This window comes from Elgaria multicarinata, chromosome 2 (assembly GCF_023053635.1).
Source record: "Elgaria multicarinata webbii isolate HBS135686 ecotype San Diego chromosome 2, rElgMul1.1.pri, whole genome shotgun sequence".
Taxonomy (NCBI): domain Eukaryota; kingdom Metazoa; phylum Chordata; class Lepidosauria; order Squamata; family Anguidae; genus Elgaria; species Elgaria multicarinata.
This window is the reverse complement of record NC_086172.1, coordinates 108,909,263-108,921,680: the sequence shown is the minus strand read 5'-3', so window position 1 is coordinate 108,921,680 and position 12,418 is coordinate 108,909,263.

Sequence of the window (12,418 nt, the reverse complement as noted above, 5' to 3'; positions counted from 1 at the left end):
CTGCGTCATTTAACCAACACACCGCCAATTCGCAGCCACCACAGGGCTTTGAAGAATTATAGACTGTGTGCTCACAATCAAATATACAAAAACTTGGCACTTTTCAAAGTGAGTCTATGGTTTCTCCATGCTAGGGAGTATTGCATAAAATAATGGCCCAACAGAATATATAACAGGAAAATATTTCTTGCTATTTAAATTAATCAAAGAACATGTAAACATTCCCCTGTCTCAGTCAATTATTTTTTTTTCAGAAGAAAGGATTCATTGCAAGAATTTTAATATTGTTGGGTTCCTTTGAAGGTAAGACAATAGCAGTGCAATCCCATACATGTCTACCTTGCCCAACATTGAGGCCAGTTAGCTGGGCAAGTACACAAGAGGAGGGCTTTTCTGCAGTGGCCCCATACCCTGTCTTGGGCAGCTTGGAGCTGCAATTTAAATTTTGCACTATAGTCCATAGCAACACTACTTTGGGGGCACTGGAGGAAATTGAAATGGCAACTCCAAGCTACTCAATGCTGATCATACACTGCTGTTGCCTGCTGCTAGGTAAACTCACCAGGGCCTGATCTACATCTTGTGTCAAATCATTATGATTCGTCAGGGTAATGCTATATCCCTCTTGCACTTTTATACCTTGTAGGACAACATAGACATTTGTTGAAGTATTTTGGGTAATGTGTGTGTGTGGGGAGCAGTAAATAACACTATGAAAGTGGTATGTGAAATGTGCCCCAACAGTTACCAGTGCACTTCTATACTGCTATAATGCAGTAGTATGGATCTAGCCCAGGTCCCACTGATGTAGATGGGATCCAGGGCTGGTGTTAAGGGTAGGCTTTAAGGGTAGACATGGTTGACAAGAGTTGCTTCTCCTCTTCACCACTGCAACCTGCTTGTTCACCTGCCTCTCGTTCTGGCCCAGGTGAGAAAGAGGAGCAGTAGATGCCTACTCGCTCACTGGCTCTCTGACTGTCAAGCAAGCAAGTGGTAACAATAATGAGGAAGAGGAAGAGGAAGAGGCGACAATGGCAGTGAGAAAATAGACTCATTGAGGGATGGGGCCCAAGGGCCCTTGAAAACACAGAACAGGCACTGATGGGGTCTGTTAGAGAGCACTTGGCCACAGCTACCCTCAAACCTGGAACTTATCGTGGTGTGGAAGCAGTCCCATACAAATATGTGCCACACAGTTCATTTTTGTGAACCTCCCAGAGAGCTTCGGCTATTGGGCGGTATAAAAATGTAATAAATACATAAATCTCACCATAGTGGGGAAGACTGAGCAAACTGATGATGGGCAGCTTCAGGGCCCCTGCTTTCCCTATTTATGGTCCTTTAACTTTCAACCAGGCTTGGACTGGACAACCCTTCAACCGAGGATACCTTCAAAAAGAGAACTATGATCTGACAGCCCTTTAATTAGATTCATGTCTTCTGTAAAGGAGGACATATGACCATGTTATTCCCCTATGCATGTGCACAGCACTGTCCTGTTTCCTGATTATTTGATGGCTCTGAGCTGAAGGTGTGAACTGCCTCCATTGAAAAGTATTGTGTTTAACTTTATATGAAATCTGTATTTGATATGTGGTAGGTCTTTAACATATGTGCGTTGCGAACTGAAATGGTCTAGTGATGAACAGTTATGCATGATATATTACACAGGTCTGTGCCATAATATTGAAATAGAAATTACTTTCTATTTAATCTTTAAAACTAAAATAAGTGGGGGAAAGACAGAATGTCAACACATCTCTTGCTTACATCATTTTATGACTCTAGCTACTTATCTTACTGAGATATAAACAATTCCTTTCAAAACTGGTTTGAACCACCATAAGAATTGCTACTTCTGCAGTCAAATCCAAGTAACATCTGCTCAGAGCAACCAGTCAATATTGTGGAAAAGTTCAAAGAATGAAGATCATTAGTAGTGTCAGCTTTACAAGCAGAAGGTAATGACGTTAAAGTGAGCAAGGATAATACCCACAAATAGTGGCTTCATTAACCAGTGATTTATCATGATGAAAGACCTGTTTAACCTTTTGATCTCCACATGCTTTCTGATTTTAACAAAAAGCCCTATTATTTTGTGTTGTCAAGTGATAATTTGTGGGTTGTTAAAGAGGTGTATTGAATTATTCTGAAAACAATTTATGCACATTTTAGATTTGCAGTGGGATGAATCCCAAAACTATATTAAAATGTATTCATGATTTATTATTTATTATATTTTTATTCTGCCTTTGAGCCAGTAGCTCTGAAAATTAAACCAATGAGTTAAACCAACATCTAAATACATTTTATCAGTCTGATGAAATCAAAGGAAAATATGTCAATGTGTAATCTAGTCATTTTCAACCTTTTCAGACCTAGCTTTAAGACTAAACCCGAACATGATACTACTTTTAATTTTTATAGTATAGAAGTTCCTTTTCCTACCTTGTCTTAATACTATACATTTACCCAGTTCATATGTTGTCAACAATTCCTGATTTGTTAACCATTGGTTATTGAAAATGCAATGGTATTGAAAATGAAATACATGCTGCTTTCAGTGCGCCTGTCTGCTCCTAGTGATAAACAACCCAGGGATGCTTTGTCCCAGTGTTTATTTTGATGTCTGAACCCAGAAATTTCCGTTGTTTGGGAACAGGCAACCCAGTATTTGAAACCATGTTTTAACCCTGGAGTAATCAAAGCATTCCTGGGTTGTTTATCTCAGTGAGAGTGGGCAGGTGCCAAGGAATAAGTGTGTATGGTTGCTCCCGGTCACCTTCTCAGTAAACCATGGTTTGTTAACTGTGGGTTGCTGCAATATACGAAGCAGGTTACTCTCCTTCACTCTCCCTCTCAATAAATTAAATGTGGTTAATGTTAAAAGTTTGCAGAATGCTGGAGTCTTCATGAGCGTTTGGGCTATCTGAAATTCTAGGACTTGAACCAGGACCATCATGACATGATGACAGGCCCTAATGAGATTAATGAGCTTTAGCACTGTATGCTCATATGGAAATGAGGACAGGGCTCCTGTATCTTTAACAATTGTATAGAAAAGGGAATTTCATTAGGTGTTATTTGTATGCATGCAGCACCTGGTGAAATTCCCTCTTCATCACCACAGTTAAAGCTGCAGGAGCCCTGGCCTCTTTTGTATCTGACCCCTCTACTTTAGGGTTGGGAGTTAGGAACAGCATGGGGAAAAGTGAGATCTAGGATTAGGAGGAAGGGGCGAGGATGAGATCTGAGTTTGGGAGGAGGGAGGTGGAAAGTGTGGGGTAGGCCATCATAGACTTATTTCAGGCATCTGAAAAAAATGGACCAATGTGTAGACTCACAAAGGAGTCTCTCCCTGGCAGAACACGCAGCATGGAATCCAGAAAGGAAGTCTAACATCTTCTAATTTCAACTGAAGACTCTTACCAAAAAATGATTTTGCATATTTATATGACTTTCCCCTTTCTTTCTTTCTTTCTTTCTTTCTTTCTTTCTTTCATTCATTCATTCATTCATTCATTCTGGCAAAACTGATGCAGCAGCATGTTCTGCTTTAGGGTATCCAGCAAAGGTGAAACAAAGGTCAACCACTGATAAGCATGATATACTTTTGCCCCTAGGGAGGCAGGTTGGAGATCTATTTGAATTTAAGGTCAGACACACAGACTATATGTGGCTTCTACGTTTGACCTTTTGCAGCTCTAACTTTCAGTGGTAGAAATAAAGCAGATTATCACCACAGAGAGAGGAAAAATGAAGCATCAGATACTGCTCAGTTTCAGGGCTGATATAGTATGGCCATGTGATGTTTTCACCATTGGTGCAACGTGATCTGCCTGAGGTGGTAGGACATGTGCTGCTGTCATTGCTGCCTCCAAAGCCTCACTCTGAAGGGACCTTCCTCAGAGCGAGGCATTGTGGGTCAACTGATGGTGCCCCTGGAGACACCCTGTACTGCAACAGAAGAGTCCCATCTGTCCTTCTGCTACTGCAGAAAAGGCCAGCTCAGTATCTCATTCCAAGGGTTCTCAGAGTGAGGCATCAGATGGGTGTCTGCTGCAGAGAGTCACACCAACTGCTGTACTGATGCAGCATTTGCTGGCAGCAGGAGAGTGGCCAGCAGGGCTCACCTGCTGTGGTGTCTCACTCTTGGAACAAGGTGATGGTAAGAAATGCATATGATCCATCCCCTCATAACCCTCTGCCTGAGATTTACTCTGCCTCATTGGTGGGCCAATTCCTGTGAATTTACACTTCACAACTCAACAACAATCCATGGGTTGTTTGTGGTTAACAAACCATGGCTTGTAAGCAAGGCTGAGTTCACAATACATAACCCACAGTTCAACAACCCACACTCAGCCTTGTTGTGTGAACCCACCCATATTCTCTCAGTCACCGCACAACCACCACACTGACAATATGGGTACAATAATGGAAGACCTTATTTGCATTAATAGAGTAATTTTTTTAAGTTTAGAAATTCGGGGACTTGTGTGGGGGTGGGAGAGGATCAACATTTTTGCCCTGCCTTTTGTTCTTGGGTGAATGTTACCTAATAACCACTACACTAAGGCTACAATCCTATGTGTACTTACTTGGTATTACGTCTCAATGGGACTTACTTCTGAAGAAGACATGTATAAGTCTGAGCTGTAAAATTCTGGATTTCTCAATTGTTTTCTATGGGAAGCAATCACTTCTACAGCCAGGAAGATCACAAAATAGACTCAAAAGGAACCAGGAAGTCCTTCTCCAGGCAATGAAGAAGGACTTATCTCCCTGGCTAGCACTACTCCCCTTACTGTTAATCATAGCTGTGCCTTCAGTTGTGGGCTAAAAACAGTTATGGCTGAAGTGGGCTTGTTTCTCACAAAACAATTGTAGATAGTAGCGCTTGAATATTTTGCCTCATATCTCTGGCTCTACAATAGGTAGAGATTGTCGTTGCCATCCTCCTTCTTTTTAAATGGAAGGTGGGAATTCAAACCAGCTAATAGTGCAAATGGGTACCAGGTGGCATGGCTAGAATTTCAGTAGAACCTCAATTTGGTGACCTTAGTAATTACAAACCATGCCATAGAAGGTTTTATTCCTGCCTCATTTGTGGGGTGGAGGGTGGGAGGGTAAGAGGGAAAAAAAAACCTTAAACAAAATAATAATGTTCCCATTTGCCAAATTTGGCACTTGCTCATGACATTGCTAATGTGTACGGGAATCTGCTTCTCCCACACTCATGCCATTTTCAAGTCCTTTTAAACGGATAGACTTTCTCTGAAGAAGCTGATTGCTCTGCACTGTGCAGTGTTCTGTGTGCTGAGCAATGATGTGTTCGCAAAGCCTTTTAACAAGTTGGATAATAAATCCGGTGAATATCTGCAAGGCAACCCACTCCCCTGGATCAAGCCCCAACTATTTCATGAACCCTTCTGTCTGTCTTTCTCTGTTCCCTACTACCAGTCCTGGAGAACATTTCTTGCTAATTAAAATGACAGCAAAAACAACCAAGACCTGTCATCATCTATACGTCTAATTTGATGCTAGGAGTAAAATCTGTGGTTCTTTTTTCATTTTCTGGAAAGCCCCTGTATAAATGTGCCAGATAATGCTGCACGGAGGGTCTTTAGTGTGTGTGTGTATTTTAATACAGCATGAATAAAGCAAGCTTATGAAAGAAATAACTATTTTTTCCTCCTTGCCTGGTGTATACACACACACACACACACACACACACACACACACACACACACACAGAGTTCGCTCAGTCTTGGGGCCAGCTTTTGCCTTCCCCCTCTCCACCCCCCACCCCAACCTCCCAACCCTTCTCTGCTGCCTAACAAAAGCTTCTCCACAAAAGAAATTCTTCCTGGTCTGTAAAACAGTTGTGTAAAACTTGAACTGTAAAAGCCACAGTTGACTGCGTTAATGCAGAACAGTTGGGAGGGTGGGGAAATCCGTGGCAGGTTGGGGCAGGCTACAGCAGTGGTGTCCCTATTCTGTTGAGGGGCTACTTAGTCACACCACCTGCTCCCCGCTATTATTTCAAAGGCAAACCAGTCATGGCAATATGGACAGACGGGTGTTTAGCTTCAATACCGTAGACGCAGGACACCAGACGGTTGGAAGGGAAGTTAAGAAAAGATAAATTAAGTAATCAATAAAGATAAGGGGAGCGGTAAAATGGCAGGGACAGATCAGACAAAACCAGGGGGTAAACGTGAGTTAAATAATGCAAACATTCGCGGAGTTCAACTTTCCAAATCCATATTATATTTAAAGGAACTATTTCTTTCTCCCAGTGGTTACTTGTGTTCTTCTATAATGGTGATGCAAGGCAAGCGTGCGCACAGACAAATGTGTGATCCTTGCTGGGCTGCTCGGTCGGCAGGCGTGAAGGGGACAGAGTCATATGGATGAAGACAACCAGCTTAACTTCCTATACGAATACAAATGTCGGAGTGTGTATGAGTGGGATTGAGGAGAGTGTGTTTGCCTTTAGAGTGAGCAACTCAGTTCTGGAATTGACAAGTCACCAGTGAACCCCTTGTAGAATTAGCCAGCACCTGAAACCCATCTCATTACGTCCTCTTCCCTAGACATTTAATGTCACACACTCCATTTTATACGGATACAGATAAGATTTCTAAGTCCACACCTAAAACTGTAATATATGTATGTGTAATTCATTAATACATAATGTTTGTAACCTTGAATCTAGCTACATAGGAGGCTAGTCCCCCTTTTTGTTACGTGCATTCCCCCCTCCATTTTTATCAGGACTGCAGTGTGTAAGGAAATAAAACTTAGCCCTTCTTTTCCTCTCCACAATCACGACTAAAATCGCCCCCATCTGGCAATTAGAGCTTTTCTGCATGAGGCTGTTAATCAGCTGTATTTGCTTTCAGTTTTATTGCAGAACTGAGATCCAAATACTAGACAGAGTGCTTCCTTTCCTGCTTTTCTGCTACATGGCCTCTAGGTGGTATTGTAGTATAGCAGGAAAGTGCAAATACACAAGAGGAAACCACGCTTTCTTTTACTTTCACAATTAAAAGCTTTATTTAACCTGCTCTAAAAAACTTGCAGGAAGTGCTGGCTAGATACAGAAACAAAACTGGAGGCTCATGACATCAGCTAAAGAACCCCTAAACAATTGTGAGCAGGAAATGATGAGTGCACAACAACTGTCTTATGAAGGAAAGCTCTTAGGCTGAGAAAAAAAGCACCAATGACTCCCCCCGCAAGCCTAACTGCAATGCAAGGGGAGGGTATTTTTGCTGTAATCATGTTGAGGGAGGGAAGGAAATTGGGGTCCCCACACACCTGTAATTTAAGAAAAGAAAAAGGGATAACATGATTGCAAGCAACACATTAGCATCGCATATACTTAGGTACTTAGAAGTACTTGCAGGTGAGGAATGGGAGGGACCACAGTTCAGTGGTAGAGAATATGCTTTACATGTAGAAAATCCCAGGTTTAATCCTTGGTGTCGTCAGTTAAAGTAGGATGGCCAGGTGTCCTTCTTTACAGAGGACAATCCTCTGTTTGGAGTTCTCCTTTATTTGAAGGGCTGTCCAGTCCAAGTCAAGTTTAAAGGAGAGGAACCATAAGAATAAATGAACCGCCCAGAGAGCTCCGGCTATTGGGCGGCATAGAAATGTAATAAATAAATAAATAAATAAGAAGATTGATCAGGGGCCTTGATGTTGCCCATCTACAGTGAGTATCCAGCCATCAGACTAATCAGGCACACAGATCATCTGGTCAGAGTTTTTCCTGTATTTTATTTCTATTTAAATTATAGTTATATAGCAACCCAGTATCCTCTTTTTCTTTTCTTTTGAAGTTGAAGGCTTATGTAGACAATACTGTGCTAGATGGATTAATAATCTTCAAAGCCAGACCTCTCATTAGACAGAGTGAGGCAGGTGCCTCTGGCAGCTGATTGTGAATGTCATGAATGGGCATTGATCATATTTAATTTATTATTGTTGCATTTTGACTGCCGGGTAAAGGTGCTTGTGGGGTTTTCTACTGTAGGTACTAAAATAACTTGACTGGCCTTGGGAAATAAGTAACTTGACTTGTGCAGGAGGGGACCATTTGGTGCCTTGCCTCAGGCAGCAATTTATCTTGGGCCGGCCAGTAGCCTATTTCCTTCAGTGACCAACCACTGCACTTTTCCAGGATAGCCGCATATACAGTGGATGTGTCTAAGGCATGTATAACTGTGGCCAGATCTGCTTTCCCCAGGAACAGCCACATCTAGTGCAGCAAGCAAACCTGACAAAGGCACTCCTAGCCACATCAAACTTCTGGGCATCCAGGAGCAACCTGGACCAAGGAACATCACCAACTTACAAACCTGTCCTTCAGAGCGAGTGCAATCCCATCCAGAACAGGTTGTGTACTTCTGCTCTCAATTCAGTATATTATTTCTATCTTGTCTGGATTAAGCCTCAGTTTGTTAGCCCACATTCAATCCATCGTTGCATCCAGGAACTCCACAGCCTTCTTGGCGCCAGCTGAAAAGGTCAGACAACATTGGTTGTCATCAGCATGTTGATGGCATCCAACCTCAAAACCTGGATGATCTCTCATGGGGGACAGAACGGAACCATGAGCCAATGGCCAAGGTGTTGAACAACAGTTCCCCAGGATCACATTCTAGGAATGTCCAAACATATATGGTCAGAGTCACGGTACAATAGTTCCTCCAAACCCCATCCTGGCTGGATATCCCAGAAAGATACCATGGCTGATGGTTTTGAAAGTCATGGAGAAGTCCAGCAGAACCAACAGGGATGCACTCCCCGTGTGGCTTCCAGTACATTCTTGACTTCTACCTGCCTACGGTTTTCACTCACTTTGGTTCATTCCTTTTATGGCCTGCACCTCTGCAATTCTGTCCTCAAGTTTATTCTCTTCCTACCTAATCAGTCCTTCAGTGTTTCCATAGGGGGAAGGTCTTCCTTTGCTTTCCCTCCCTCTATTGTGGCCTCTCTAGTGCAAAAATACAGCTTTTCCTTTCTGTTCTTTTTGCAAAAACTCTGGTCCATGCTCTAGTCATCTCTTGCTTAGACTTTTGTGATCTTCTCATCTCTGGTCTTTCATTCTCTCACACTGGTCACCTCTAGAGAAATCTGCAGTACTCTATGCAAAAAAAATTGGAGGTTGACACTAAATTAGGAAAATGATTAGCTTATGTGATAAGTAGAAAAATAATAATTACTTCTATTAAAAATGTGACTACATTAGCAATTCAGAGGAGATTTTGGAGCAATTTCGGACATGATTCCCAAATTTCGAGTGTTTGAAACCATTTCTTTATAAAGCACAGAACCCAGATTTAGGAAAAGCTAGAAAAATTGGGGGAATGTCTTCAATATCTAAATTATTGGAGATAGATATGAATTGGGTTTGCATGACACGACAACTCAACATGGGCAACCAGTCATGCTGGGGCGCTCACCACATTTCCCAGAAGGTGGCTTAATTTTTGTGAACAAGCCACCCTGAGAACTCTTGCCCCGTGCTGAACGGTTGTTCATATGCATGGTGGGTTGTGATGTTTTCTGAACCCAGGAGAGCAATTTTATTGTGGGTTGCCAGGATCAGCTACAGAGCCACTTGGCAAGAGTGCAATAAAAGCCTGTGCCACTCTGCATGATCTGAGCAGTCTCGCTTCCAGCCTCCTTCACCAGTGGCTGCCTCTCCACCAAAACCCAAACAGCAGTTTGGAGAGACCGTCACTTGGTCCGCCACCTTTAAAAACAACAACAAAAAACAAAACTATAACAATAACAACACAGTGCTTTGGGAGTATGCAAATGTGTTTGTAATCTTTAAAAAATACCCCCCCCCCATTTTTCGCAAGAGCACACTTTTGCCTGTCCAATATATGTAGTCTTGTTTTGTCAGTGGCCTGGTATGTTCCAAGTGTCAATGGGAACACTGAAGTGGAATAGGTAACATACAAGGAAATTGACATACAATGAAATTGTTACCTACTCCACTTGGATGCTCCTGTTGGCAGCGGCAACATAGAGGAACATTGAGAAGCCAAGACTACACATATCAGACAAGTGTCTTGTGCACCTGTGAAAAAATGGGAAATAATTCTCAATGTAGCTTAGCATGATGTGCAAATCCACCGATAGTATAGATGAGCCAATTAATTTATGACTGCTATAAATAAATAATAAAAAACTATACAGAAAACCTTCAGAAACTGGGCCTACCAAAATACATCCACACCAACATCCAGAAACCAGTCATAATTAAAACATGCTCAATTGTCAGGAAATTCCTGAATCTGTATGACAGCGTAACTTGGCAAAGCCCGTCATGTCCATCTAGAAAAATCACCATGAGCGAGAAAGAGAGGAGGAGGAGGAGAAGAGGAAGAGGAAGAAATTTGTGTATTCTCGAAGCACTGGGGGGAAATGTGCCAAACAAAAAGTGGTAGTGATTGGAGCAGGGAAGAGGCCAGGGTGAGGAGAAAAGCTGGCACAAAGATGCTTGGCATACATGCTGGAGCCTGCTGGAGGACTAAGGGGAGGGTGGGCAAGAACAAGGCATGGTAATCCCAATCATCTGTCAGGCATACTGTGGGTTGTTCAATGACCAACTAACCCACTATGGCTTATTTGCAGTGTAGCTTAGCATGATGTGCAAATCCTCCGATAGTATAGATAAACCAATTAATTTATGACTGCTATAAATCATTGAAAAGTAACAGGACTTACGACTCAGATGTTTTTACTCCAGAATATTATCTCGTCTGCGTGATATTTTAGAGCAGTATGACAATGGAACCAGTTACCGAGGGAGGTTGTGGGCTCTCCCACAATAGAGGCATTCAAGAGGCAGCTGGACAAGCATCTGTCAGGGATGCTTTAGGGTGGATTCCTGCACTGAGCAGGGGGTCGGACTTAGTGGCCTTATAGGCCCCTTCCAACTCTATTATTCTTATTTATTTATTTTATTTGTTACATTTATATACCGCCCCATAGCCGAAGCTCCCAGGGCGGTTTACAAAAGTTAAAAACAGTAAACATTAAAGAAGTATACAAAATTTAAAAACATAAAAACAACAGTATCCATTTAAAAACAACAGTTCTGGGTATTCTATGATTCTGATTCTAACTGTTAAAATTTCTTTAATAATATTAAGGATGCAATCCTAGGAATTTATTAATTCTTTAATAAATTTCTTTAATAATATTAAGGATGCAATCCTATGCACGTATAGACAGGGTGGGTGGGAAACCCTGCTCCCCTCGCCTCATTTCCCAGCTAGCATGGGGGTTGTAGGACTTTTCCTATCTTAACTCGCATAGGGTTGTGCCCTACTTGTCATTCTCTTGGACTGAAGCAAGGAGAGTGCTGTTAACAAACATGGGAAGAAGTCTGGTTCTGTTCCTTCCTTCCCATCTTCATCCTGGATCGGCCTTCTTCCCTCTGCCTCTTTCTCCTTTCTTCCACTGTTTCCTCTGTGACCGTTTCAACAGCCTGTGTGTCTCTTCTTCTCTCTCCAACCATGCTCCAACCAAATGCAGCTGCAGCTTCTTCTCTGGACAAGACAACAACCCAGCAGTGCCAGCTACCAATATCTTTCCCAGGTGCTGCTGCTCCCAGATGTTCCAGCATGTCAGTGATCATTGCACCAAGGTGAGCAGCTACATTTCCCAGTGGTACCTCAGACTCATATAAATCTTAATCCTAAACCAGTTGTAATTGTATACCTTCTTCATTCCACTGAAATTTCGTCATGCAGCGAAAGCTTTTGACATACTACAGTGGGATTACATAGCCAACTGCCTTGAAGTGTTCAATTCTGGAGACGCCTTTGTTAAATGTATTAAAACTTTTTTTGCCTTGTTCAGAAAACAGGTCCACTTGCACTTGGGACAGTGGGAATGTATCCAACTTCTTCCAATCGTCCGCTTCCAAATGCAGACCCTGTGCCACAGATCATGCTATTCTATAGGGTCTCCTGACATTTATTTATTTATTTGTTGCATTTCTATACCGCCCAATAGCTGAAGCTCTCTGGGCGGTTTACATTCTGACATTCCGGAGCAGCTTTTTTTTGGGGGGGGGGGATAGAGTTGGCAAGAGGCTGCAGCAGGAAGGAGGAGGCAGGAAACACTCTTGTGCTACTGCATCATTTATTTATTTATTACATTTCTATACCGCCCAATAGCCGAAGCTCTCTGGGCAGTTCACAAAAATTAAAACCATAGTAAGACAACCAACAGGTTAAAAGCACAAATACAAAATACAATATAAAAAGCACAACCAGAATAAAAACCACGCAGCAAAATTGATATAAAATTAAAATACAGAGTTAAAACAGTAAAATTTAAATTTAAGTTAAAATTAAGTGTTAAAATACTGAGAGAATAAAAA